Below are 27264 nucleotides of genomic sequence, written 5' to 3' on the forward strand. Positions count from 1 at the left end.
CTGAGCAATGGGACCCCCAATCTTGTTCCTTGACTGCTCCCAAAATACAGGCAAAGCATGTAACCCCTAGGCAGAAGATGAAGGATTCTTCTCATAAAAAAACTGAACTGTGTCAGGAAAAGAAAACATAGGTAATGACATCTGGGACCCCCCTAACAAAACAGAAAGATTCCCATCAAAAACCCAACAATGATAAGCTCTACCTGTGTACACAGGGCTAGGTTTTTTGCCTTACCCTAAAATATCAAGTGACAACTAAGCATTACCACACATTTGAGGAAAGCCTCCATCATGAAATACAGAGAACAAGACAAATGAAGAAAAAAAAATTGAGCCAGGAAGAAATAGATGATGCCAGGAACAGAAGAAAGGTTCATATAAAAATTATAATACACCAAGAAAGTTAAGTGAACATATTGCATTCATCAATTTAAAAAAAAAAAAGGTATTATGAAAAACAAAAAGAGCCCTTGAAAACAGAAATGATGGTCAATATTAAAAAGGTAATAGGTTAGAAGTAGTAAAAAGGCAAAATTATGAAAAATAATTGGGATAATGTAAGGATAAAAGACTCAGGGACTCAAGTGAATTCAATGCCCAAATAAGAAAGCAGAGGAAGAAAAGATTATAGAAGAAATAATTTAAGAAGAATTTCCTGGAACTGAAGGACATGAGTCTCCAGTTGAAAGCACAATGAATGAAAAAAGACCAATGCCATGTTTTAGCATACCAGGGACACACAGAAGAATTAGAAGTGTCCAGATACATAAGTCACATACAAAGGAACAGGATTTTAAATGGTATTGGACTTCTCAAAAATGACCTTAGAAGCTAAGAACACAGTGGAGTATGCCTTCAAGGGACAATGATTTGCAACCTAAGTTCTATATAGCCAAGCTGCAAATCCAGAGTAAGATTAGGAAAAAAGATATTTTCAGATTAGCAAAGACTTTAAAAAAATGTATCTCCATGTACCCTCTCTTGGAACGCAACAGAAACCAGGGGTGCCTGGGTGGCTCAGTCATTTGAGCATCTGACTCTTGATTTTGGCTCAGGTCATGATCCCAGAGTTATAGGATAGAGCCCCCATGTCAGGCTCTGCACTGAGCATGGAGCCTGCTTAAGAGTCTCTCTCTCAGGACACCTGGGTGGCTCAGCTGGTAAGCATCTGACTCTTGGTTTCAGATCAGGTCATCATCTCATGGTTCATGGGATTGAGCCCCGTGTCAGGCTCTGTGCTGACAGGCTCTGTGCTTGGGACTCTCTCTCTTTCTCTGCCCCTCCCCTGCTTGTTCTCTCTCTCAAAATAAATAAACTTAAAAAAAATATTCTCTCTCTCTCTCCCTCTGCCCTTCTATCCCACTCATACATGTGCTCTCTCGCTCTCTCTTTCTCTCTCTCTCTCAAATAAAAATAAAAATAAAAGAAGAAGAAAGCAACAGAAACCAGAACAAGGAAGTAAAATAAGATATGAAAGCCAGGAAACAGAGGTTCCAATATAAAAAAGAAGCAAAAAGGGGCGCCTGGGTGGCTCAGTCAATTAATTATCCAACTTTGGCTCAGGTCATGATCTCACAGTTTGCAGGTTCGAGCCCTACATTGGGCTCTGTGCTAACAGCTCAGAGCCTGGAGCCTGCTTTGGATTCTGTGTCTCCCTTACTCTCAACAACTCCTCCACTCATTCACTATCTCTATCTCTCTCTCAAAAATAAACATTAAAAAAAAAGAAGAAGCAAAGAGAATTCCCAGAATAACAACTAGGTGGTAAGGCCTAATGAAAAACTTGTCTATACTAGAGGTATAGACAAAAATCCTACATTTCAGGAGGTCTCCAGAAAGCTCTAGAAAGTATATCCATTTGAGTATGAAAAACTACTCATAGGCCATGAATACTCTGACAGCAAAGAAAAGGACAGATACATTGGAAATAATGCAAATAAAATGAACAAAAAAACATCAACTCCAGGAAAAACAAAAATTATACAAAGAAGGAAATAAAATCACAGCACACGTTTTGGCTTTGCAGTGGATAACAATTACATAACATAATAATCAATAAATATTGTTTTAACAAAAATTATCCTTTGACTATAGAAGTTTATAGGAAAGGATAGGGAGGAAGTAACAGACAGACATTTTTATCTCATAACAGCAACTTACAAGGTGATTTCTAAAATTAATAAATCAAGAAGCAGCAGTATCAGTATTTTATTTTGATACATAGCAATAAGTATCTCGATAGTTGCAACTGAAAACTTTTAGAAAAATTATGGCCTAAGGAGTCTTCTCTGACTTAGATTATTTTTGTGGGAATGGTTTAGATTTATTCTTCACCAGGTTCTCAGAGTCAATATGGAAACATAATAGCTAAAAGAACAGGTTCTAGATTCAGATTTCCTGAGTGCTCAGCATGACCTGTCACTTTCTATTAGTAGGGTAGATTTAGACAGGTTAACTCACTACTCTCCTAACTTCCCCATATGTAAAATAGGAAACATAATAATAGTACCTTTCTAATAGGATGGCTGTGAGAATTAAATAATGCATGTAAAGCACTTAGCATTCTATCTGGCACACATTCATCAAGTATTAGTGATCACTATTATCACTCTCATTTATGATTCTGTCAGGATATGTCACTCTTCAATGTCCTTCCAAAAAGATCACTATGATAGAGCTATAGGTGAAGGAAACAGAACATGTAACTGGAATTCAATGTCTGCTCACGTTATAAACAGATAGATCCTAAATGCAAAGCTAAGCAGGTTTGGTATCTTCCTCCACCTTGTTATTTTTCTCTTGAGACAAGAACTGAACACAGTTGTGGGTAACAGTATAAGGAGTAGTTAATAAAGAAGCATAAAATCAGACTCAGGTCAAACTCGGCTTTTCACCTATTAACTACATGAGTATATGCTAATTTATTGATTCTATGGGCTAAATTGTGTTCTCTCAAAATGTGTACCTCAGAATGTGACTGTATTTGTAGATGGGGGTCTTTAAAGAGGTAATTAAGGTAAAAGGTCATAAGAGTGGGCCCTAATCCAATATGATTGATGTTCTTATAAGAACAGGAGATTAGGACACAGGTACCCACAGAAGAAAAGACCTTGCGAGGACAAAGGAAGAAGATGGTCATCTGCAAGCCAAAGAGGGAGGCCTTAAAAGAGAACAACCCTGTCAACACCTTATCTCAGACTTCCAGCCTCCAGAACTATAAGAAAATAAATTGTTTATGCTATCCAGTATAGGAATAGGTAGGAATATATATACCTCATGAGATCATTGTGAGGATTAAACCATCTAAAAAGGTACTATCATAGTGCTTGGCATATAGTAGGTACTCAATAAATGTATGCTGGCATTATTATTATGTTATTATTATTAAAAACAATTGGGGCACCTGGGTGGCTCAGTTGGTTAAGCGTCTGACTTTGGCTCAGGTCATGGTCCCACGGCTTGTGAGTTTGAGCCTCGCGTCAGGCTCTGTGCTGACAGCTCGGAGTCTGGAGCCTGCTTTGGATTCTGTGTCTCCCTCTCTCTCTGCCCCTCCCCTGTTCATATTCTGTCTCTCTCACTCTCAAAAATATATAAACATAAAAAAAAAAGACAATTACTCTGGTCTTTCCACAGTACAGAAGCAAAGACAGATGCTAAGTGACTGACTAAACCAAAATTATCAAAGCTATTATAATGACTTAATAATTCATCTTCAAATCTTTAGTCTTGTCCTCTTCAATTCATGTCCACAATGCTACCAGAATATCCCTTCTGGAATAAAAATGTGGCTGTGATATCTAGTATCCAAAAATGGCCTCACAACCCTCCCTATACACACAGGCCGATCATCCCACCAGAGATGAACCCCCTGTTCCCTCCCCATGAATCTGGGCTGTGCCTGTGATGAGTTTGACCAGTTCAACACAAAGGAAGTGATATCCTGAGTACAGACATTAAGAAGGCTTGGCAGCTCCTGAGCACCAAGAACAGGCTACTCTGTTGGAGAGAGGTCACCAGGAAAGGCCCACAAGGACAAAGAGTAATAGAGAAGCCACATGAAGAAATACCAATGTGCCAGACATCCAGTCCCAAACTTCAGCCCTAGCCACTGTCTCACTGCTACTGATGACAGACCCCGAGCCAGATCCATAGAAGAACCACCCACGTGAACCCCAACCAGCTCACAGGATCATGAGATGTAATAAAATGGTGTTGGTTAAACCAGAAAGTTTGGAGTGGTTTGTTATGAAGCAAAAGGTAACTGAGACACAGACAACGATATTGCTCTACTTAAAACCCTTGGTATAACCATAACAAAACTTCCATAACCTTCCCAAGCTGTGTGACTTGGGCAAATTACCTAATCTCTCTGCATCATTTCCCCCATCTGTAGAAGTAATAATAGTAGCTTCTTAAAGGATTGTTGTGAAGATTAAGACACAATACATGTAAGACACTTGGAGCAGTATCTGGCATATAGTAAGTGCTCAATATGTGTCAACTGTTGTCATTATCATCATCCCTACTGCCTCTCTCCAGCCTCCTCCCCCACTACTTCCCAGATGCACTCTAGAGGACAGTCACACTAAAATACTTTTTCCCGCAGCACGTCACACCTCACAACTCTTTACCTTCATACATTCCATTCTTTCTACCTGGAATGTCCCTCACTTGCTCTGTCTGCCTAGAAAATCCCCATGTCCTTACCTGAAGCTTTCTTGGATCTCCCCAGTCAGTGGGGTCTGCCCCTGTGCTCCTCAGAGTACCTGCTTCTTGTCTCTGTGGAGGGGCTTCCCAAACTTTGCCACCTGTGTGGCCTTGTCTTCACAGCTAGTCTCTACATTCTTTAAGGACAGAGCCCCTGCTTGAATCATGTGCCAGCACAGCATAGCTCACAGCAGGCCCTTGATACATCTTTCTGGAAGGGAAAAGCCGGCTTTTAGAGCACTGGTTTTCAACAGGAGTGGAGAGCAGGAAGGGGAACAATTTTGGTCCTCAGGGGACATTTGGCAATGCCTGGAGACATTTTTGGTTGTCACAAAACGGGGGTCTGCTACTGGCATCTAGTGGGTAGAGACCGAAGATGCTGCTAAACATCGGACAATGCACAGGACAGCTCCCACAACAAGGAATTAGCCAGCCCTAAATGCCAATAGTGCTGGGGCTTAGAAACTTATAGAGGATCATCACATACGCTCTCAAGAGAAAGCCAACTGGCTGAATGCACATATGCTCAGTAGACGGAATGCACATTGCCACCACCCTCATCCCAACTCAGGCCTCTTCTCAGTATTCCTGGATGCTGAGGGTCGTGGGAAGGGTACTGAAGGACAAGTAAAGGCTTTAATCTGGCCACTGTCCTTCCTGCTTGATGTGATCCAAAGCAAAACCCCTCCCTCCTCAGGATCCTTATTTCCACATCCAATGGTCCCTTCCAGCCCTGACATTCTATGATTCTGCAATTGTAGGTTGGTGCCTGCTGTTTCTTTCTTGGCTAAAAGATGTCAATGCTGTACAGACTCTCTCACATGCCAAGAGAGGAAAAATCCCAGATAGGCTGGCCTGAGTCACTGAGAGCTTGTGTTACATCCTGGACCGCCTAGAACTCAAGTGAACTCACATGCCTGAGACTAAGGCTCCCCACCTGCCCAAGTAAGAGCCAAGCCTGCAAGCTTCAGAATAAACAGGATGGGGGAAGATGGCCCTTGAAAGCTGCATGGCTAACACCTCTAATCTAAAGAGGCCTCTTTGTCAGTCAAAGCATGTTGTGTCTTTGCAGGGGAGTAGGGAGGCATCTATGAAATCTGCCCCTTTGTCTCCCAGGATAAGAGTGATAAGAAACCTCACCCCAGAGAAGGATGACTTCTGCACTGCGAGCATAGCTGATGCCTGGGGCTCCTCTGGGGGCTAGTTTTGGTGTTTATAAATGACTTGAATAGAAGGTACAATGGTGTAGTGGTAAAAAGCTTCATCAGACAGGTCTGAGCTTGAGTCCCAGGTCTGTTGTTTTCTGTGTGATCCTAGGTAAACGACTTAGTCCTATCAAAGCCTCAACCCTGCACTGGGAATAGTAACATAGGGTTGTTCTGTGGATTAACTGAGATATTGAAATCCTAGGTTTAGCCTACTGCACAGCATAACTGCAAGTAGATGGCAGTCATTATTATGAAAAGCATATTATAGGATGACTGAATAGGTAAGGAGTATGATGACATTTATTGGCATTCTTGCATAAACTCTTAAATCCCTGTAGGATGCTAGTGAATTATAATACTGAGACCAAACACTTTTATAGCTCTTACCACATGCTTATAGCTATTTTAAGTGCTTTCCATATATTAACTCAATCCTCACAAAGACCCTATATGATAGGTATTCTATTATTCCCATTTTATAGATGGGAAAATGAGACAGAGAGGTTCACCAGTTGCCCAAGGCACACAGCTAGTAAAAGAAGGATGAGGATGAGAGTTTGGACAAAGGGTGATATGGTTCCAGGGTCTCTGCCCTGAGCAATACACATACTGCCCCTGAAGGACTCTAGAAAAGGATAAGAAATGACCAGGGGGCGGGGTCCACCAGCCTGCCTCAAACCCCTGCCCAGTTTCTAAATACCTTCTCCACACCCAGATAGCAGAGCATAGCAACTGCCCAACAGGGAAGCACCTAGCTCTGTAAGAAAGGGCCCAGAAGCAGCTATAGGGATGTGGGCAAGGGATGCCACATGGGAAACAAAGGAGATTTGGAATTGAGCAAACTAGGACACTGCCCCAGTACCACCCTGTGACCGTGGATGACTCTGGGCACAGAGACATACTTTCAGACCTTTATTCCTCTGTCTCTCTAAATCCCTGTTTGCTCTAGAGTGCTAGGTTCTAATGAGAAAAGGCTAGTCTATGGCTGGGGCCTTGGTCGGTTCCTCTCCCGGGGGAAGAGCGCCACCTAGTGAGCCACTCTGAGAATGTCCCAGAGCAGTAGGCTGGAACTCCAGAGACGTGGTTGCTAGTAACTAAGACGCCCATACTCAGCTGTGTGATCCCAGGCAAGGTGCTTCACCTTTCAGAACCTCAGAATTCTGGTCGGTAAAAGACAGTAGACAACAATCAAGGATGGTAACCTTTATAATAGCTGAGGGGCGCCTGGTTGGCTCAGTCAGTGTATCTTCTGACTTCGGCTCAGGTCATGATCTCACAGTTCATGGGTTCAAGCCCCACATCGGGCTCCCTGCTGTCAGCACAGAGGCTGCTTCAGATCCTCTGTTCCCCCTCTCTCTCTCTGCCCCTCCCCGCTTGTGCTCTCCCTCTCTCAAAAATAAATAAATAAACTTTCAAAAAATATATTTGCAATAGCTGACACTTTCTTTCTCCCACAGTTTTTCACTTTGAAATGCAGTGAATAGTAAATGATAAATTTTAGAAGTCATATATTTGTTCTGGGCACTCATGAGCTGTAGCATATCCTCTATTTTTTCCTTCACTTTTTTTTTGTTTTGATTTGTTTTTGTTTTGTTTTGTTTTTAATGTAACAACACTTAAAATAAGATCTATTCTCTTGGGGCACCTGGGTGGCTCAGTTGGTTAAACATCTGACTCAATTTCGGCTCAGGTCATGATCCCTGGGTCCTGGGATCAAGCCCTGCAACTGGGGAGCCTGCTTAGGATTCTCTCTCTCATCCTCTGTCCCTCTCCCCAGCTTGTGCACTCTCTCTCTCCCTCTCTCAAACTTAAAAAAAAAAAATCTACTCTCTTAACAGATGTTTAAGTGCACAATACAGTGCCATATTGTCAACTATAAGCATTATGTTGTAGAGCAGACCTCTAGAACTTACTCATAGTGCATAATTGAAGCTTTATGCCCATTAATTTAACACTTTTTGAGGACTTTTTTACATGATAGGCCCTGTTCTAATATTATGCATATTAAAAGTGAATACCAACAGTATGCCTGTACGCTATAAAAAAATCTAGGAGCCATGGAAGTGTCACCCACTCTGGGAGGGGAGAAATGTCAAAAACAGTTATACCCATGGTCACATGCTCCCAAACTCTGTGTGTCTGCCTTGACATGGGACCCAGTGCACTATTTACATACCCGTTTGTCTGCTTCCAAGTTGGTATCTGAACTCCTTAGGAATGGTGTCTGGGTCCTAATCACCTTCATAAACCCAGCACCCAGGAGAGGGGCCGGCACATGGTGGCTCCTCAATAAATACTAGTCCAGGGAAAAAGCCCTATTCCTCTTCCGTGCCCAAGGGCCCTCCCTCCTTTCTTTTGTGAGACTTTCCTCTTCTTCCCAATAATCCACAGAGAATCAGGACAGGGACTCAGCCCAGGCACCAGCCATAATTTGCCAACCCAAAGAAGTTACACTCATGTTAACTATTCCAAGTATAATGGAATGAAAACGTTGTGGGAGAAAGGAAGGAGACTAACCGTGTTCAGACACTTTATGCTGACCATTCTATCTTTATTACCTTAAATTACATAACAAGCCTGGGAGATAGGGAGTAAGTGGTAGGTCTGGGATTTGAATCTGGGCAGCCTGACTCCATACTCTTATACTCATGTTCACCATGTTCTGCCCCATGGCTCTCCCTCCAAGCTTCAGTGAGTGGCAACTGCTACTGTCAGTGAGGAACAGAGCTCAAAGCCTACTGTTTAGGCTTCTCTCCCTCCACACTCGGACCTTCCTAGAATCAGAAGATTCTTCTGGAATCTCCATGCTCAGTCCTTGAAGGCTGCAAAGCATCTTTCTGGGGCTTGCCATTTCTATTTGTAGCCTCTTATTCCTGAAGAAACTCTGAAGAATTCCCTGGGGTCAGGTGCAGTCCACTGGGTTAAACCAACTCACGAAACTGATACCTGAAAGATACCATTTTCCATCTGCTCACCTGGGCAACAAAATCAATGAAGATAACAACAACAGCAAAAACAATGCACATATTTGAGCTATTATTGGGTGCCAGCCTATTGCTAAGCCGTTCTCAAACATCATCTCCTTCATCCTCACAACAACATTCAGAGATATGTTTTATTTGACTTCTGTTGGGTAAGGTTCTTGAGAACAAAGCTATTGGTTTGGGCCTTCCAGGTAGCAGATGCCAAAACAGAATTAGACATGCAGGGGAATTCTTGGGAGAAACATATGAGAAGGATAAAGGGGGAAGGAGCAGGAATAGGCAGGTGTGCCTCCAACCCTGATGCAGGTGTGACACCTATGGAGAGACAGAGGGAAGGAAGGATTGGTTGAGAAAAGCCCAGGCTGCAGTGCCCTACGACCCTCACCGCAGCCTCAGCACGAACACAGTGGAGCAGGGGAGGGAGGCTGAAGCTAACTACACCCCTCATAGGTGCTAACTGCACCCCTTTCTTAAAGTTGCTCCGAGCAGCGTGATTCTATGGCTGCCACAAAAGACTGTGCTCCCTGCTGCTTCCCCAAAACCTCGAATAGTGTCTAGCACATTGTACTCAATATTTATTGAATCAATCTGTTACTTGAAATAATCCTTTTATAATATATAAGGAAAGTTAAGTGCAGAAAAGTTGAGTGACCTGCCCACGGTTATACAACTGGTAGGTAGCCCGGCCCAAATTTGAGCCCTGGCTTTCTCACTCCAAAGCCCACATACTTAAGGCTGTGTTCCTCCATGCCTTGGCCTTCCCCACCTCCCTCTTCTTTCCCCATACTGAGCACCCAAACATAGTCTGGCTGTAATATCAGGATTTGTCTTGCATTTTTTTCACTCACTCACTCAATCACTAAATTTGTTCATTCATTTAACAAATGTTTCCCAGGTACTGCACAGGATACTTGGGGGACACACACCAATAGGAAAGGTCTCTCTCCTTGGGAAGCTCATAGCCACAGGCAGGGAGGCAGTCACATAACAAAAGATTAGTATGCAATGTGACAAGTGTTACAATGGCAGTGCACTGCTCACAATTAAGTCTCAGGGGTGAAGAGGACCAAGAAGTGGGGCAGAAGCCCACACAGTCCCAGCTAGCTTCTATCACTGCCCTCCTCACTCCTCCCACACACATACCCTCACCACCCACAGCCAGGGCACCAAACTTCTGGAGGTAGTTTAACCTCTGAACACACAGGCAAGCCAGGGGCCACGGGGGCTGGAAAAGCTCTTTAAGGACGTAATGGTAGCAAGCCTGGTAACCATGGTTACACACAATTCAACTCAACAGTGTGGAAGGAGATGGCCAGCCCAGGAACCCTCCACACAACTATTTAGGAGGTGTTTTAGTTAGCCAAATATAGGCTACATGTAAGGAAAAGATGGAAAAAGGCCTTTATTATGTTTTTAAGTAGGCTCTACACCCAACGTGGGCTTGAACTCACAACCCCAAGACCAAGGGTTGCATGCTCTACTAAATGAAACAGCCAGATGCCCCAAAGGAGGCCTTTAAAACTTATCATACATTACCTGAAAACCATTCAGAAGCTCCTATTTGAGGTCTTCAACAAAATGTTCATCAATGATCAAAACTGCCAAGACACACACACACACACACACACACACACACACACACACACACAGCCTACATAGACGGTATCTTCGGCAAAGTAGAAGTATCTTCCAAACAAAGAAAACAGAAAAACTGCAGGGGCAGGTGTGAAGTCAGAGAATCAAAAAAATTACTTAATCCTAGTTGCAAAACTGGAAAACTTAAATATCCTTCAATGTGGGATTGAACAAATTTGCACGTTCACAAAATGGGATTTTTAAAAACTCAGGTTACAGCATGATCCTATTTATTGCATCATGCATGTATATTCACTGAAGGATGCCTGAAGGCAGATCACAAAAATGTTAACAGTAGTGTCTTCTGAATAGAAATTCAAAAAAAATTTATAATCTTTTCTTTCACTTGTCTATGTGTTTGGATATTTTTCAACAAGCATATATATCATTTATAAAATCAAGAAAAAAGTTTATAAAGTAATTTTTAATTTGAAAAACAAAATGGGACACCTGGCTGGCTCAGTCAGTTAAGTGTCTGACTTTGGCTCAGGTCATGATCTCACAGCTCATGAGTTCAAGCCCCAGCTCAGAGCCTGGAACCTGCTTCGGATTCTTTATCTCCCTCTCTCTCTCTGCCCCTCCCCTGCTCACATTCTGTCTCTCTCTCTCTCTCTCAAAAATAAATAAACTTAAAAAAAGTTTTTTAAAGAAAAAAACAATCAGGGGCGCTTGGGTGGCTCAGCTGGTTAAGCATCTGACTCTTGATTTTGGCTCAGATCATGATCTGACGGTTTGTGGGTTCCAGCCCATGATGGGATCTGTGCTGAGAGTGCGAAGCCTGCTTAGAATTCTCTCTCTGCCCCTCCCTTACTTGCTCTCTCTCTCCCAAAATAAATAAATTTTTTAAAACTTAAAAAAATAATAATAATCAAAAAAAGCACTGAAATGATTCCAAAGGCTATGGACAGTAAGGAGATAAAAGGAAACTACAATTCAAGGAAGCCTGTCTAAAAGATTTTTCATGGGGGCGCCTGGGAGGCTCAGTCGCTTAAGCGTCTGACTTCAGCTCAGGTCATGATCTCACAGTTCAGTTCATGAGTTCAAGCCCCACGTAGGGCCCACTACTGTCAGCGCAGAGCCCACTTCTGATCCTCTGTCCCTCCCTCTGCCCCTCCCCTGTTCACGCTCCCTCTCTCAAAAATAAACATTTAAAAAAATTAAAAAATAAAAGATTTTCTATGAATACCTGACAAAGGTATCACTGAGAGCCAATTATTAAATGAGACTCAAGGCATAGATTTCAGGGTCCCCTCCACAAGACCTCTCTGCAGTCTTTTTTAAATGATGGTAACAGCATATGCCTAACACACAGTAGGTACTCTCCAAATATTTGCTGTATGAATCAGTAAACAATCATGTTGGCAAACTACCATTTCCTTGTAGTTTCATCTCTCTTCCTTTCAAATTCAGGTGAATGGCATTTGTTCACCTGATGGATTCACCAGATCTCATTTCCTTTTATTTATAGGGTCAGTGGTAACTCCAAAATTCCTACCTAGGTGCAGCTTAAAGACAGCAGTCTAGTTGGAAATCGAGTTTGGGGACTTGTCATGAAACTGTGTTTGCAAAGTACCTTAAATACAACTGAGATGATACCAATTGTTTATATCAATGGAAGTGGAGGCTGAGGGAAACAGTGGGGAACTACAGTCTTCTCCAGTGATTCCCTGGCTCTACCAAAGGACAAAGCTAGTCAACTAGATCACAGGAATGTGGTCAACATTCTTGACCTGGGCTCTGTCCTCTATTCAAGTCCAACCTCAGAGCCCATCAATCATGTACACCCTTGCCCCATTCTTCCAAAAGATTTAGAAACAAGGATCCCTGAACCTCCATGGGTGGCCCCACTGAATCTTGCACCCTGGTATTCATGTGGTCCCTTCCTAAACTGACTCTGGTCTTGGCTATATGGGTCCTCTGGCCAATACTAGACGAGCAAATGTGATGAAAGTGGGGCTAGATAAGCACTTGCACACCGGGGCTTGTCCCCTTCGAATGCTCCCTTTTGGTACCCTGTTGCCACATAAGAAGGTTAAGCAAGACACATGAATGATGAGGAACCATATCAGGAGAGAGGCCCAGCCATCCTAGCATTCTGCCTAGCAGGCACAAGAGGGCCCTCAGATGAGACCAACAGAATAATTACCTAATCAAACCACAAAATCATGAGAAATAATAAATTATGTTAAACCACTAAGGTTTTTTTTTTTTAATTTTTAAAAATTTTTTTAATGTTTATTTATTTTTGAGAGAGAGACAGAGCATAAGCAGGGTAGGGGCAGAAAGAGAGACAAAGAATCTGAAGTAGGTTTCAGGCTCTGTCAACACAGAGCCTGACGTGGGGTTCAAACTCATGGACCATGAGATCATGACCTGAGCTGAAGTTGGACGCTTAACCAACTGAGCCACCCAGGCACCCCTAAATCACTAAGTTTTAAAGTGGTTCCTTATGCAGCAGTAAAGAACTGAAATAGCTCTGATCCTTATTTTCCTGTCAAGTCCATGCTGACCTCAACTGCTATTCCTCTCCTTGGTGCTTACTCCACTCCACCCACAATGGCTGCCTTGCTGTTCCTCAGTCACACCAAGCCCCCACCTCAGGGCCTTTGCACTTGCTGTTCCATTCACCTGGAAAGTATCTCTCCCAGATATCCACATGGCTTGTTCACTCAACTCCTTCAATTCTACTTAAATGCCACCTTCCCATGAAGACTTCCTTCATCAGTCCATTAAAAATTGTCACCACTGGGGCAACTGTCATCACTGAGCCTGGGTGGCTCAGTTGGTTACGCAGGCGGCTCTTGGTCATGATCTCATGGTCATGGGATCAAGCCCCACACTGAGTATAGTAAAGCCTGCTTGGGATTCTCTCTCTTCTCTCTCTGTCCCTCCCCACACTCATGCTCACTCGCTTTCATTCTCTCTCTCTCAAAACAGATAAACAAAAATTGTCACCTGGGTGCCTGGGTGGCTCAGTCAGTTAAGCATCTGACTTCAGCTCAGGTCACTATCTCACAGTTCATGAGTTCAAGCCCCGCATCGGGCTTTGTGCTGACAACTAAGAGCCTGGAGCCTGCTTCAGATTCTATGTCCCCCTCTCTCTGCCCCTCCCCTGCTCGCACTCTGTCTCTCTTTATCTCAAAAATAAATAAACATTAAAAAATAAAAAAGTTAAAGCCATACCTCCAAATATGGTCACATTTTTTAAAAATACACGATGATAAATGTGATGCCCATTACATAAAAGAGCCTACAAGAACACTGAGGGGAGTTGTCTAACCCAGTTGTAGAAGTTCAGCAGACCACAAGAGGGTGGGAAGATGTTTGCGGCAGAGATCCAAAGTAAAGACACATTCCCTGGAGAGAATAAAGGGTCCATGAAATGAAGAGATGTAACACAGCATGAAGTTTGTTTTACTATAGCCCTTGACAATATGTGCCCAACCTCCCTCTTCTCTCAAAACAACTGAAGGATTGTGGTCTGCCACCTCCACAGTCCAGTCCTGCTCCTAGTTCCCAGGACAGACTTGACCTGAGACAGCAAGGACATAGCCTTCCTCTACAGAAACCAACACTGAGTCACCCCTCCCCCTCCACCAGGCGGGGTGGGGTTGGGAAGGGGGCCTGGCATTGGGGTCCAGTTCTGATGACCAAATTCAAGCCTCATCCTCAACACCTGGAGCTGTGTCTTGGCAAATTCCTAGCACCTTTGGACTCCAGACCTGCCTGGGAAAAACCACTAAAAAAACAACTAAAAACCACTAAAAAAGCAACCAATAGAAAATCCGTCCTGATCTGCTTAAGCAACTAAGGAGGTTTGTTGGTTTGAAGAACTAAACATTCTAATGGTAGGGGGCTGGACTCAGGCACAGGACTCAAATTATGTCACTGGGACTGAATTTTTCTCCATTTCTTAGCTCTATCTTCAGCTGGGTTGGTTTCATTCATCGTTGGGCTCTTCAAAGGTCCCCAGCCTCTGCCCTAGCTTCAGGCTTTCCCTTCAGGGTACCAAACTGGCTGCTGCACCTCCAGTCCCACCTTTTCCCAGACATAAGAACCAATGGAAGGAGGGCACCTGCCTCTCTCCAGCCAATCCCAGAAAAGCCTTGGCTGTATTTCATTGGTTATGACTGCATTATGTGGCCCATCCCTAAAGAAATCACTGTGGTTTTCACCTAACCTCATGCTGGGGGGTGGGACAAAGGATTTGATAATTTGATTGGCCAGATGGAGATCAAGAGTTGGGAGTGGTGCTCACAGACAACACCTGCTGAGAGGAGAAAACACAAATATGGGCTAGAACCTGAAGAAAGGAAAATGGCTGTTGGAGGGGCAGATAATAACCTCTTACTCCAAGTTTAGCTCCAGAGCCTGGCCTCCAGTACCCCAGCCAAAGAGACAAATAATAGTCCTTGATTAAAGAATATCAAATCTTCTGCCACATTCCATAAAATTCAAAAACATAAATGGTGAAATCATACCTTTTATAATAAAATGAAAATCAAAGATGTTCAAATATACTTAAACCACTGAAACACATGTGGGTCTAAATGATGGTAATGATTTTTCAATATAATTTGTTTTCAGGATTAAAAAAAAAAAAGGATGGAATGCTATTATTAACATACACCTTTGAAACAGAAGGATAAAATTAGTGAAAGGAAAACAGTGTCACCAGCTAGACCCCAGATCTGACCTTTGCTGCCCACCTGCTTGTACTCGTCGACCTTTGTCCCACATTTTTTCCTTAAGCTCTTCTTTCTAGCTTATCTCTTAACTCAGGCAAATGGAACCCAAAACCACCCCTCAAATAATAGTGGCAATCCTGACAAGACCTCCAGCTGGCCCAGACCACCCAGACCCGTTTCAGAGTACCCCTAGACTCATGCCTATGCAGATGGACCACCAAGTGACCTCTAGAATGACTGACAACTACCTTTACCTCATTGTAATACTAAAATCTCCATCCAAGAAGGACCACAGCTTTATTTACATAACACAATGTATGTATAGGCATGTTTCCTGAAGGCGCAGGTGCCTCCTTATGACTGCATCTACATACCATGACAAGCCTCCCTTATGTAAATATTCATCTTAAGCCTAAATAAGGAACCCATTCACCCTTGCTCAAGGAGTCACTGCTTTGGAAGTCATTCCCCGACCTCCCCCACCCCCCACCGTGATCTCCTTATTTGATGCAAATAAAGTTTACTTTGGGTGACAATTCCACCTAGTGTATCTGTGACTCACCAAGGAGCAAACTCACGTTGGTTCATTGGCTCAGTTATAAGATGGAATGATCTGAATCATGCCTAGGCTGGTAGGAGGAAGGCAGGAGAATGGGGACAAAAAAATTAAAAATTAAAAATTTGGGAATGCAAACTGGTGCAGCCACTCTGGAAAACAGGGTGGAGGTTCCTCAAAAAATTAAAAATAGTTCTACCCTATGACCCAGCAATAGCACTGCTAGGAATTTACCTAAGGGATACAGGAGTACTGATGCATAGGGGCACTTGTACCCCAATGTTTATAGCAGCACTCTCAACAATAGCCAAAGTATGGAAAGAGTCTAAATGTCCATCAACTGATGAATGGATAAAGAAATTGTGGTTTATATACACAATGGAATACTACGTGGCAATGAGAAAGAATGAAATATGGCCTTTTGTACTAACGTGGATGGAACTAGAGAGTGTTATGCTAAGTGAAATAAGTCATACAGAGAAAGACAGATACCATATGTTTTCACTCTAATGTGGATCCTGAGAAACTTAACAGAAGACCATGGGGGAGGGGAAGGAAAAAAAAAAAAGAGAGAGAGGGAGGGAGCCAAACCATAAGAGACTCTTAAAAACTGAGAATAAACTGAGGGTTGATGGGGGGTGGGAGGGAGAGGAAAGCGGATGATGGGCATTGAGGAGGGCACCTGTTGGGATGAGCACTGGGTGTTGTATGGAAACCAATTTGACAATAAATTTCATATTTAAAAAATAATAAAAAAATTAAAATTAAAAAAATTAAAATTAAAAATTAAAATAAGTCACGCCTATTATCAAAAACCCATTTCAACAGACTCCAAAGGCTGTCTGAATTCCTCTCTGGTAATACAATTTTGCTTTGTCAAATATTTCATAAAAGTGGGTCACTGGCTAGAGCCAAAAATACTTTTTTGGGCTTTTTTTTTTTAATGTAGAGATTTGTTTCATATGATTTTTTTTAAGCTGGATTTTTAAGTTGAGCCAATATTTTTGTCCATCTGAAGGAACGCACAGAATATATTTGTTTAGAAATCAGCTATCCTAACAATTTCTAAAATTATTAAAGAAACATTTGATTTAATAACTGTTCTGCCCCTTAACTACTCCCTGCTAAGCATCTTAAGGCAGGAGAAGAGGTTTTAGGAAGGTTTGCTTTTTTTTTTAAAGCCTGAGAAACTGGGACTTCCCTACATTTCAAAGCACAAAGGCCTATTATTCAAGGAAAGGGGCCAGGGAGGCAGAACAATTCAATTTTGTAGGCCACCGTGTACTTCTTCCTTTCTCCTGCCAAATCAAGGCTCACCCCAGTCCCAAGTGGACCACAAGCGGGGCAGTCCTCTGTGAAAAAGTGAAAGCAATCGAGGAAAAAGAAAAAGCAGTCAGCCAGGAGAGCCTGGGGAGCACTCATTATATTTGAATAGAGCCAGTAAAAGGGGCCTTTGCTGGGCTGCCTGGGTGGGGCCACTCCATTCACACTCCCATTGTAAATTCCATCCGTGTGCTATCATTTCCTGACCCAGAAATGGGGAAATGTTTCTGCCATAAATTTCCCTAGGACCTTGCCTGGCCACAAAATCATTCCCTATGAAGTTCACCGGCTCCTTGGAGATTTGGTAAAGGTTTAAGATCATGTTTGCCTGTGATCCCCTCTCCCCATTTACTAAATAAAGGGTCTCTTTCCAGCCTCCCTTGTTTTCCTCTCAGGAGCTGGATCCTCAATGAAGTGAAATAAAAGGGGCATGGTTATGAGGAAAGCTTTGGGGGAAATCAGAAGCTCTCCTGTCCTCATGTGGAACATTTAAAATATCTGGTTAGCCTAAAGCCGACGCTAGTCAAGTATCGAATTGTAAACTGAGTGTTTGAGTCTGAGAAACTTGGCTCTTAAACTCTAGCATGCATTAGAACATCCTTGAAGAGTTTCTGATTCAGTAGTTCTGGGGGGAAGGGGGGACAGAGAATGTGCATTTCTCACAAATGCCCAGTGGTGCTGATGCTGCTGGTCCTGGGACCAGACCCTGAGAACCCCTGATGTAGGGAATGGCTGCACCAGACCCCAAACGTCAAGCAGGATGTTACATACATTCTGAGGCTCAATAACATCTGAATTCATACTTGGTAAACACTCTGGTGCCTACCTACAGACAAAGGCTAAGTGCTTTCTGTGGTAGTGGGTATGGGTCTCAATCTACCACACAGATAGAAAATATTTTTAAACTCAACTTCATGTTTAGCCCCTATTCGACCAGAGTGGCAGAACATAACCTCAGTTAATCTGAAGACTTCCTCCCACCTTCAGGGAATGCCTCTAGGTTCTACGTGCTTATGGAGAATCGTGGTACAGGGAGGGGGCAGGACAAAAGTGCCCTCTGGTCCTTGCTGTCATCTATCTATGTGGTTGTCAAGTGAAATCACCATCACCTTTGTCAGGCCTACAGGCTTCAATCTTCAGTGATCAGCACTGATGTGTCCTTCATCCCCAGGATGCATGACCCCTTCCAACCCAGCACTATTTGTGGGTCACCTTGGGAACCCAGAATCTGCCAGCTATGTCCTTTCTGCTCCCCAGGGCTCTATCTAGAAAGGAGGGCACGGGCCCCTCTCATTCTGCTGCATTCTGATGCTTTCATTACACCCCCCTGCACATGCCTTGGTCTCTCCTCCTTCCACCCACCCCGGCACCTCTGCCCAAACAGTGGACTTTTACCAGTCTGAAGAAGCTCTCGCCCTCTCTTCAAATCCCTTGCTTCCACTCATTTTGACCAGTCCAGGGTTTTCAATGTTCTCCTGAGGGCATTAGGCTTTTGAAAGCCAAAGCCAGAAAGATTCCTATTTGTTTTTTTCTGCTCTGACATTTCCTTTCCTGAGTTAACGAGCACAGAATAGCCTAGCTGCTTGAATGGAGAAAATGCATAAAAGAAAGATGCTTAGAAGGGAGAAAACATAGGGGCACCTGGGCGGCTCAGTCAGTTGAGCATGACTTCAGCTCAGGTCATGAACCTACCAGTCGTGGCCTCGAGCTCCATGTCAGGCTCTGTGCTGACAGCGCCGAGCCTGCTTCAGATTTTCTGTCTCCCTCTCTCTGCCCCTCCCCTGCTGGCATCCTCCCTCCCTCTCCCTCTCTCTCAAAAATAAATAAACATTAAAAATAAATAAATAAATAAATATATAAAAAAGAAGGGAGAAAAAATAAACTTGCTTTAAACACACACATATAAACATTAGCATTTTACAATTATTACCCACTATTATCGCAATAAGTACATTCTCCTGTTTAATCTTCAAGGCACTGCTGTGAGGTAGATAGTATTCTTCCATTTTATAGATGAGAAAATTAGGGCTTAGAAAGATTAAAAAGCCTTCCCTAAAGCCACATATATCAGGTTTGGAACTCAGGGCTTCTGTTTCCTAATCGAAGGCTAAATATACCATACCTCAGCTTAACCTCAAAATGAAGAAAGGGAGAGAGAGAGAAGCCTGCTGATGGAAGGCAAAGGCCAGCAAACCGGTCAGCAGATGTCTGTTAGGAAATAATCTGACCCAAGGGACACTATGAAACCAAGAAGTAGGTGGTAACAAGGGACAGTGAAAAAATAAAGCAAAATGCAAGGGGTTAAGGGGTTTATAGACAGCACAGACTAAGGAGTCAAGAGGCCCAGAGTCAAGACCACAGATTAGGGAGTAACCATTTCCTAATTATGAGAGACAGGTTAGGTGTCCAGAAAATGAAGACTCAAGCCAAAGTGCTCTGTGACCTTCAAATCCTGAGCAGACTAGGAATCAGAAATACAGGGAGTCATGGAAGTAAATCAAGGCATCAGGGATCAAGAACTAGACCTTCAACTATGAAAGGGTACATCTACCTTTAAATGGTCCTCCTGGGAAACTAAAAGCCTACAAGTAGAGTAGGAACATGAGCGTGACAGGACGCAGCTGAGTGAAAAGCCATGACAGGAACAGGGGAGCAGAGATGAGAAAATGTCCTCAGGGTCAAAAGGTACCTCGCTGTGCACAGGGAACATCTACTGTCATTGCCTAGCATGCCCTCTTCTGATAACAAAGCCCATCTCATCCGTTTGAGGAACAAATTTCCCCAACACGGCTCATGGGTTCAAGAGGGATTGGCTGCCTACTGGCCAGGCCTGGATTCCATGTCACAGTGACTGGCTCAGAGGTGAGTCTATGACCAAAGGTAGGCCAGTCAGCATTACTATGGTCTGAATATTTGTGTCCTCAGGCCACACCAAGTTTATATGTTGAAATCCTAACCCTTAAAGATGGTATTTGCACGTAGGGCATTTGGGAGGTGCTTAGGTCATGAATGTAACTAGGGTTCCTATAAAAGAGATTCACACCCCCCCCCCAAGAGATCCCTTACCCCTTCTACCAGGTGAATATACACCAGAAAAAGTACCTTCTACCAATCAGGAAGTGGGTCCTCACCAGCCACACCAAATCTGCTGGCATCATGATCTTGGACTTCCAGCCTCTAGAACGGTAATAAATTTCAGTTGTTTATAAACTACCCAGTATGTGGTATTTTGTTAAAACAGCTGAAAAGGACTAAGACAAGTGTCAACCTTGTAACTATTCTGGAGCCATAGGCAAAGAGATAATTGGTCTATTGAGCTTGCTAGGCCAGTAGAAGATAAGCTTGGAGCTGATGCTGTCCATCTAGACTGTCTTTAGGGAAAGCATGCCTGAGAATAAAGCCAACAGCACAGAAGGTAGGGACAAAATCAGAGGCAGACCAGAAGAGAAAGAAAATTTACCCTGAGAACATACTCTGGGGCCCTGCATCCAATCACTACACATTTATCCCCATGAATTTCTCAGGTGAACTGATAAATTCCCATTTTTGGTTAAATGTCACTTTCTCAAAGAGTCCTTGCTAATTCACTGTGCCCCCAGCCATAGCAGGATAGGGACAGCCATTCTGAAGTGCCCTATCTGATTTCTTGACCCATAGATATTATGAGAGATCATAAATGATATTGACTATTTTTAAGCCACAATGTTTTGAGATTGTTACACAGCAATAGATAACTAATACAAAGTCCAAGAACAAAATAGCAAATGGTTATTAGCTCAAGGGCTAACTAACTCCAATCAACTGACAGTGGTCTAGAGAAAGTTGCATCAGCGCTGAGCAAGAAAGAGGTGAAATTAAATTAGTGGTGTCTGTCATGAAATGGGAAGTGATAGCGACTGTGTTTTTTATTTGCCAACCCTGGTCTAAGACAATTGATTATAGACCCTGATAACAATGTCCAAAGAGGGAAAGGAAGAAAAAGACAGGTAGAGGGGGTAGCAAAAGAAGCACTTAACTTTAAGACACAAAGATTCCAATCTCAGCTACTTACCAGCCATGGGAGCTTGGGGAGGTTGTGAGCTTCTCTGGGGCTCAGTTTCCTCGCCTGCAAAATCATGAGAGGGTTAAATGAGATTGTAACACAGATGTCTGGCGGTAGGTCCTCAATAAGTGAGAGTGTGGTGGGAGTCCTGGCTGAGCCTAAGCAAGCTTTGGGTGTGTGGAATGGATGTGAGGTCCATTTGACTTTCAAAAACAGCAACAAGTCACAGCATTCAAGGCCTTCCTAAAGCTCTTCTCCCCAAAGTGCATCCTATGAAATGCATTCTGTCAAATACTAGTCATGTTGGATCTTAACAGGTATTACACAAATGAAGAGAGTTTGCTTACACATATTTATCAAATGACCCAGAAATCCCATTCCTGGTATTCACCTTAGAGATGTGAAAATTTATGCTTACACAAAAACCTGTGCATGAATGTTTACGGCAGATCTATTCATAATTACCAAAAGACTGGAAACAACCCAGATATATTTCAACAGTATAAATAAACATCCATAACATGGAATATTATTCAACAATAACAAAGACCTAAACATACACACACACACACACACACACACACACACACACACACACCTAATAATAATTGCAACAACATGGGTGAGTCTCAAAAGGTATTACCTGAATAAAAAAAGCCAGTCTCAAAGGCTATATAGTATATAATTCCATCTATATGACATTCTTATAAAAGAGAAATGTCAAAAAGAAAACTATATTGGTAGAGAAAAGTCAGTGGTTGCCAGGGGTTAGAGAAGTAGGGGATGTGATTATAAAAGGGTAACACAAGGGAGTTTGGGGGTGTAATAACACTATTCTCTGAATGTGGTCATGGTTACACAAATCCACATATGTGTAAAATTTCAAAGAAGTATACACCAAAAAAAATGTTAGTTTTACTGTATATTATTTTTCAAAATGAAATTAAAGGGAAAATACATGTAAATGTGGAAATTTGGGGACAGAAAACAGGATGCTTTACAATAGGAGTTCTCAGAGCCTTTAACATGCTTTAGTCACATATTTAATAGGTATTAATTAACTGTATATTTATTAAATCACAAATGAGTATCTAATGGGGATGCCCGGCTGGCTCAGTTGGTGCATTATGTGACTCTTGATCTCAGGGTTGTGAAGTTTGGGCCCAACATTGGGTGTAGAGATTACTAAAAAATAAAAAATAAATCTTTTAAAAGAATGAGCATCTATGATGCTCAAAAACTAGAAGAGAAAATATGTAGCATTTCCCTAACTTATTTGACCACAGAATTTTTTTTCTCACAGCATCTGAGGATTCTGGTGTTTCCTGGATTCACTCTGGGAAATTCACATTTGGTAACAGGTATGAGCTCTTGCCTTGATATCTGGGATCCAGAGAAGACTAAAATGATAGGTTGTGAGTCAGGTACTATTTAACACCGAGTAACGGAGGGGCGCCTGGTTGGCTATATTAGTGGAATATGCAACTTTTTAAAACAGTTTTTATTTATTTATCTTGAGAGACAGAACGTGCGCGCACATGGCAGAGGGCCAGAGAGAAAGGGAGAGAGAGAGAATCCCAAGCACATGGGGCTCGAACTGACGAACTGTAAGATCATGACCTGAACTGAAATCAAGAGTCAGATGCTTAAATGACTGAGACACCCAGGCACCCCTTGCATACAACTCTTGATCTTGAGGTTGTGAGTTCAAGCCCTACACTGGGTGTAGAGATTACTTAAAAAATAAAATCTTAAAAAAAAAAACAACAAAAAACACTGGGTAATTGAGACTGCCCTATATAAATGCCAGGGTGAGGAGGCTACAAGTAATAAAAAGTAATAAGTACTCTTCTGGTTTTTAAAACTTTTATGTATACATCTAAAAATACACACCAATATTTCTCTGTGTGTATGTGTGTGTCTCTCTCTGTTTCTCTACCACTCATTCATATGTGCGTGTGCACTGAAAAAAAAGTCTAGAATCTAAAGGAATTCACCAAAAGACTGTTAGTGGCTAAATCTGTGGTAAAATATTGGGTAATCTGAAATATATTTTCTCTTCTTGCTTTTCTATTTTTCATGATTTTTCATGCTAGGAATGTGAACTACTTGTAAAACAAACAAACAAAAATAGCTAAGGATTTTTAAAAAAGAAAATTTTAAAGTAAAATTAGCTACAATTTATTTGAGCACCTACCATGTGCTGGGAACTATACAAAGCACTTTCTATACATTATCTCTCATTTAGTCCTCACAATTTTTGTGAGAGGCATTACCACTATTCCCATTTTAAAGATGAAGAAATGAGACTCGAAGCAATTTGCCCAATTACTATGATGTGGATTGAATTTGGAATACAATTATAGAGGCGTACACATACACACCAGCTGTTTTCATATGCACTACACTTTTTTTTTTTAATGTTTATTTTTGAGAGAGAGAGAAAGACAGAGCATGAGCACGGGAGGGGCAGAGAGAGAGGGAGACACAGAATCTGAAGCAGGTTCCAGGCTCTGAACTGTCAGCACAGAGCCCAACACGGGGCTCAAACTCACAAGCCTTGAGATCATGACCTGAGCCAAAGTTGGAAGCCCAACCAACTGAGCCACCCAGGTGCCCCATCATACGCACTACACTTTAGAGACAGCTGGCTCAGTTGTCTGAGACTCAAAACCCAGATACGACCACCCTTTCCAACCCCAAATATCCCATAAATTCTCTCCTAGATAACTAGCCATGTGGTAGAGTGAAAAACTTGGCCACAATATTTTGAGACTCCTCAAAATATTGCAAGAGGAGAGGTAGATTCCCCATTCCTCAAAACTGAGCTGATCTTGAGACTTGCAAATTTGTATCTGTATTTGTAATTCAGAATTTCTGAATTCTGAATTGACAGAATATGGTAGAAGTGATGCTGAGTAAGTTCCAAAGGTGTTGCAGCTTCCACCTTCATACTCTTGGAACCCCAAGACCACCGTGGTATGAAGCCAAAAATGAAATACCGCACAGACAATGAGGCCCAGCCATTCCTGCTATTCCAAATGAGCCCATCCCCCAGCTAACCTTACAACTGAATATAGCCACATAAGTGAGCCCAGGCAAACCAACAGCAGAAAATAGTTCAGAGTAATATATTATTGTTGGTTTAAACCATTAAGTTGTGGGGTGATTTTTTTATGCAGCAATAGCTAACTGATACAACTTGAATTGCTCTCTCTCAAGTTGTTGAGGAGCCTGTGCTGGGTCACTACTACTGAAAAATACTAATCTAACACAGTGTGGTAAAAGCCCTTTTAGTGAGGTTCTCTTGCACCTCTTTTCCTGATACAGAGATCAAGCCCACACTCCATGCCCAAGAAGTGACTACAGACAGGTCTCAGACTCCCTTTCATATAGACCAAAGGTTTATTCTTCTCAAAACAGAACTATACAACTGAACAGATACTGGTAAGAAAGTGAGGAAGATTACATAATAAAGAATATCAAAAGAGCTCCTTTTGAAAAACAACAGAATATAATCATAGAAGCATACATGCCCACAGCCAGCTACTCATATGCACTCTACTTTCGAAACAGCTGGCTCCATCGCATAGGAAAAATGTGTGCTGAAATCAATTAATTTTGTTTCCTTTGCTTTTATAGCACATTAGGTTTTCCTCCCAAGATTTAGTGAGCAATGAAACATATTAACTGTAGCAGGCTGAGTTTCAATTAAAGACAGAAGGCAAGGGTCATTTACCTACAACGAAATGCTTCTTCAATAATAACAGGCTCATGAGCAAAAGGAACTTGCTGCAAAGAGAATATGACAAATTGTTACTACAACCATCATTTTCAGACACAAATGGCTCTAGACCAGAAGACCATACTAGCTCAAAACATGATATGGAACCCACTGCTAACACCAAGGAATATTCCTTGCACGTTGGGTAACTCCCTGTCAAAATCGGCAACCATGATGATAGGGAAAAAAATACCCTAGCTTCTTGAAGGTTATCCTCTCTCTTGACAGGATGACTCGGCATATTTTCATTTTACAAAATACTGGAATGTTGTCGCAGATTAATTGAACTCTTAAAATAACATCATAGTCTACATTTTAAAAGCAAGATCACCAACAAAATAGTGCAGCGCTGTTCGGGGCTTGAGGATGACAATTCTTTTCAGAAGAGAGGGTCTCACAGGGAAAAGAACACAGATGGTATCTTGTAGCTCCCTCACAGCGGGTCACTTTACATTCCTTACTCTCTTTTAAATGCTATTGACAGAACGCCCTCTCAGTCTTTCCTTCCTCTTCGTTTCTCATATTTCTTGGCCGTCCTTTTGTTGATTTCAATCAATTGGCCGCTTCTAATTCTCCCTTTCCTTGAACCTTAGTCTTCTCTTTTCTGCCTTACCTGATACACAAAGAGTAAGACTGCTCCTCATATGACAGCCCCGCATTTCTCCACTGTTAGCACAAAGAAAGAATTCTCTCTCAGACAGGGTCTGGTTACCCTGCAATTTTCTGTGTCCTTCTTTTCTCAAAGATACAAGTCAGTCAGTCTCTCTCTGTGTATGTCTTCTGTCTGTTTCGGTCTCTCTCTCCAGGCATCCAATCTGTGATAAAAGAGCGAGACAATGTTTGGTTAATGTTCTGACAGACTGAAAGTAGGACTTAATCATAAGCAAATTTTAAATAGCTCTTTCAAACATTTCCTTAAAGTCGTACTGATGTGGTTTGAAGTGTTGGGGTTTGGAGCTGGGGGCCAAGAAAGAATTCTTGAGATATATTCAGTGCAAAAGGTGATTTTATTAAAGCACGGGGGCAGGACCTGTGGGCAGAAAGAGCTGCACTGGGGTTGTGAAGAGTGACTCTTCAGGTTGGGAGGGGGTTAAGGATAGCATAAGTCTCTAAGGTACTTTGGAAACAAGGTTTCCTTCCAGGACCTTGAAGGGCTAGCTGCTGTTAGGAAAAGGTCATTTATTTCTGTTCAGTAAAAGCTCAGTCACGAGACCCTTCAGATGTGTATCAGTGGGCCATATGCTTGGAGTACCGGTGCCAACATACATCTTGGGGGTAGAGATAAAGGAAGTTTCCAAAGGAATTTTTATATGTTAAAGTACGTACAGGATCCTTGGGAGTTGGGATAACATTAAGCTAAGATTCCCTTTTTGCCTTCAGCAAAGTGTCATCACGGAGGCAGCTGAGCTCCTAGAGAAATATCACTGCCTGTTTCAAGGACTTGTCAATGGGCTGTAGGCAGTAAGGGAATTTAATTTTTCATTTGCCTTTGTTTCCCACATCAGTAACCAGACATAGCTTCTAACACAGAAGTGGAATTAAATTCAAGTCAACACTTACTTAGTGTCTACCACTTGCCACACCTCATGCTGGGCATAGAGATCTAAGTAAGGCTTAGGGTCCACCATCAAGGAGAAAACTTATAAAGAATAATTTTAAAGAAAAGCAAAGAATAACAGTCAACTACTTGATGGAAAGCCTAACAAATATCACCTAAGTATCACCAATTGGAAAGAAGTTCTTAGTAGAGTGAGGTTCTGTTTTGTTTTATTTTATGAATATAATTTATTGTCAAATTGGCTTACATACAACACCCAGTGCTCATCCCAACAAGTGCCCTCCTCAATGCCCATCACCCATTTTTCCTCTCCCCCAAACACCCCCTTAGTTTGTTCTCTGTATTTAATAGTCTCTCGTGGTTTGCCTCCCTCCCTCTGTGTATCTATTTTCTTTCCCCTTCCCTTCCCCCATGGTCTTCTGTCCACTTTCTCAAGATCCACATATGAGTGAAAACATATGATATCTGTCCTTCTGTTTTCTTTATTTAAAAAATATATATTTATTTATTTTGAGAGACAGAGCATGCGCATGGGCGGGCACACACATGTGTGTGGAGGTGAGGGACAGAGACAGAGGGAGGGAGAGAATCCCCAGAAGGCTCTGTGCTAACAACTAGCTCAATCTGAGATCATGAGATCATGTCCTGAGCTGAAATCAAGAGCCAGACACTTAACTGACTGAGTCACCCAGGAACCCCTCTGTTTCTTTATTTTTAATATGGGTAAATGATATAACAAAACTTGCTTTTGCAGGATGATTATTATAGGAGTCAAACTA

General features: G+C 42.2%; 1 long non-coding RNA gene across 3 annotated transcripts in view; it reads right to left on the bottom strand.

Moving 5' to 3' along the window:
- The window catches only part of LOC123605936, a 53631-nt gene that overhangs the window by 3312 nt on the left and 23055 nt on the right, over positions 1-27264 (bottom strand). Inside the window, exons 3-6 of one of the 3 annotated variants that reach the window (XR_006716019.1) lie at positions 25541-25742; positions 21153-21206; positions 20204-20278; positions 8450-9214 (exon numbers count right to left, since the gene is read on the bottom strand). This is a non-coding gene — a long non-coding RNA (uncharacterized LOC123605936). Of the gene's footprint in view, positions 1-8449; positions 9215-20203; positions 20279-21152; positions 21207-24529; positions 25743-27264 lie in introns of those variants that run through there. The other 2 variants (XR_006716018.1, XR_006716017.1) reach the window with 2 other exon arrangements.

Source organism: Leopardus geoffroyi, chromosome A2 (assembly GCF_018350155.1).
Source record: "Leopardus geoffroyi isolate Oge1 chromosome A2, O.geoffroyi_Oge1_pat1.0, whole genome shotgun sequence".
Lineage (NCBI taxonomy): Eukaryota > Metazoa > Chordata > Mammalia > Carnivora > Felidae > Leopardus > Leopardus geoffroyi.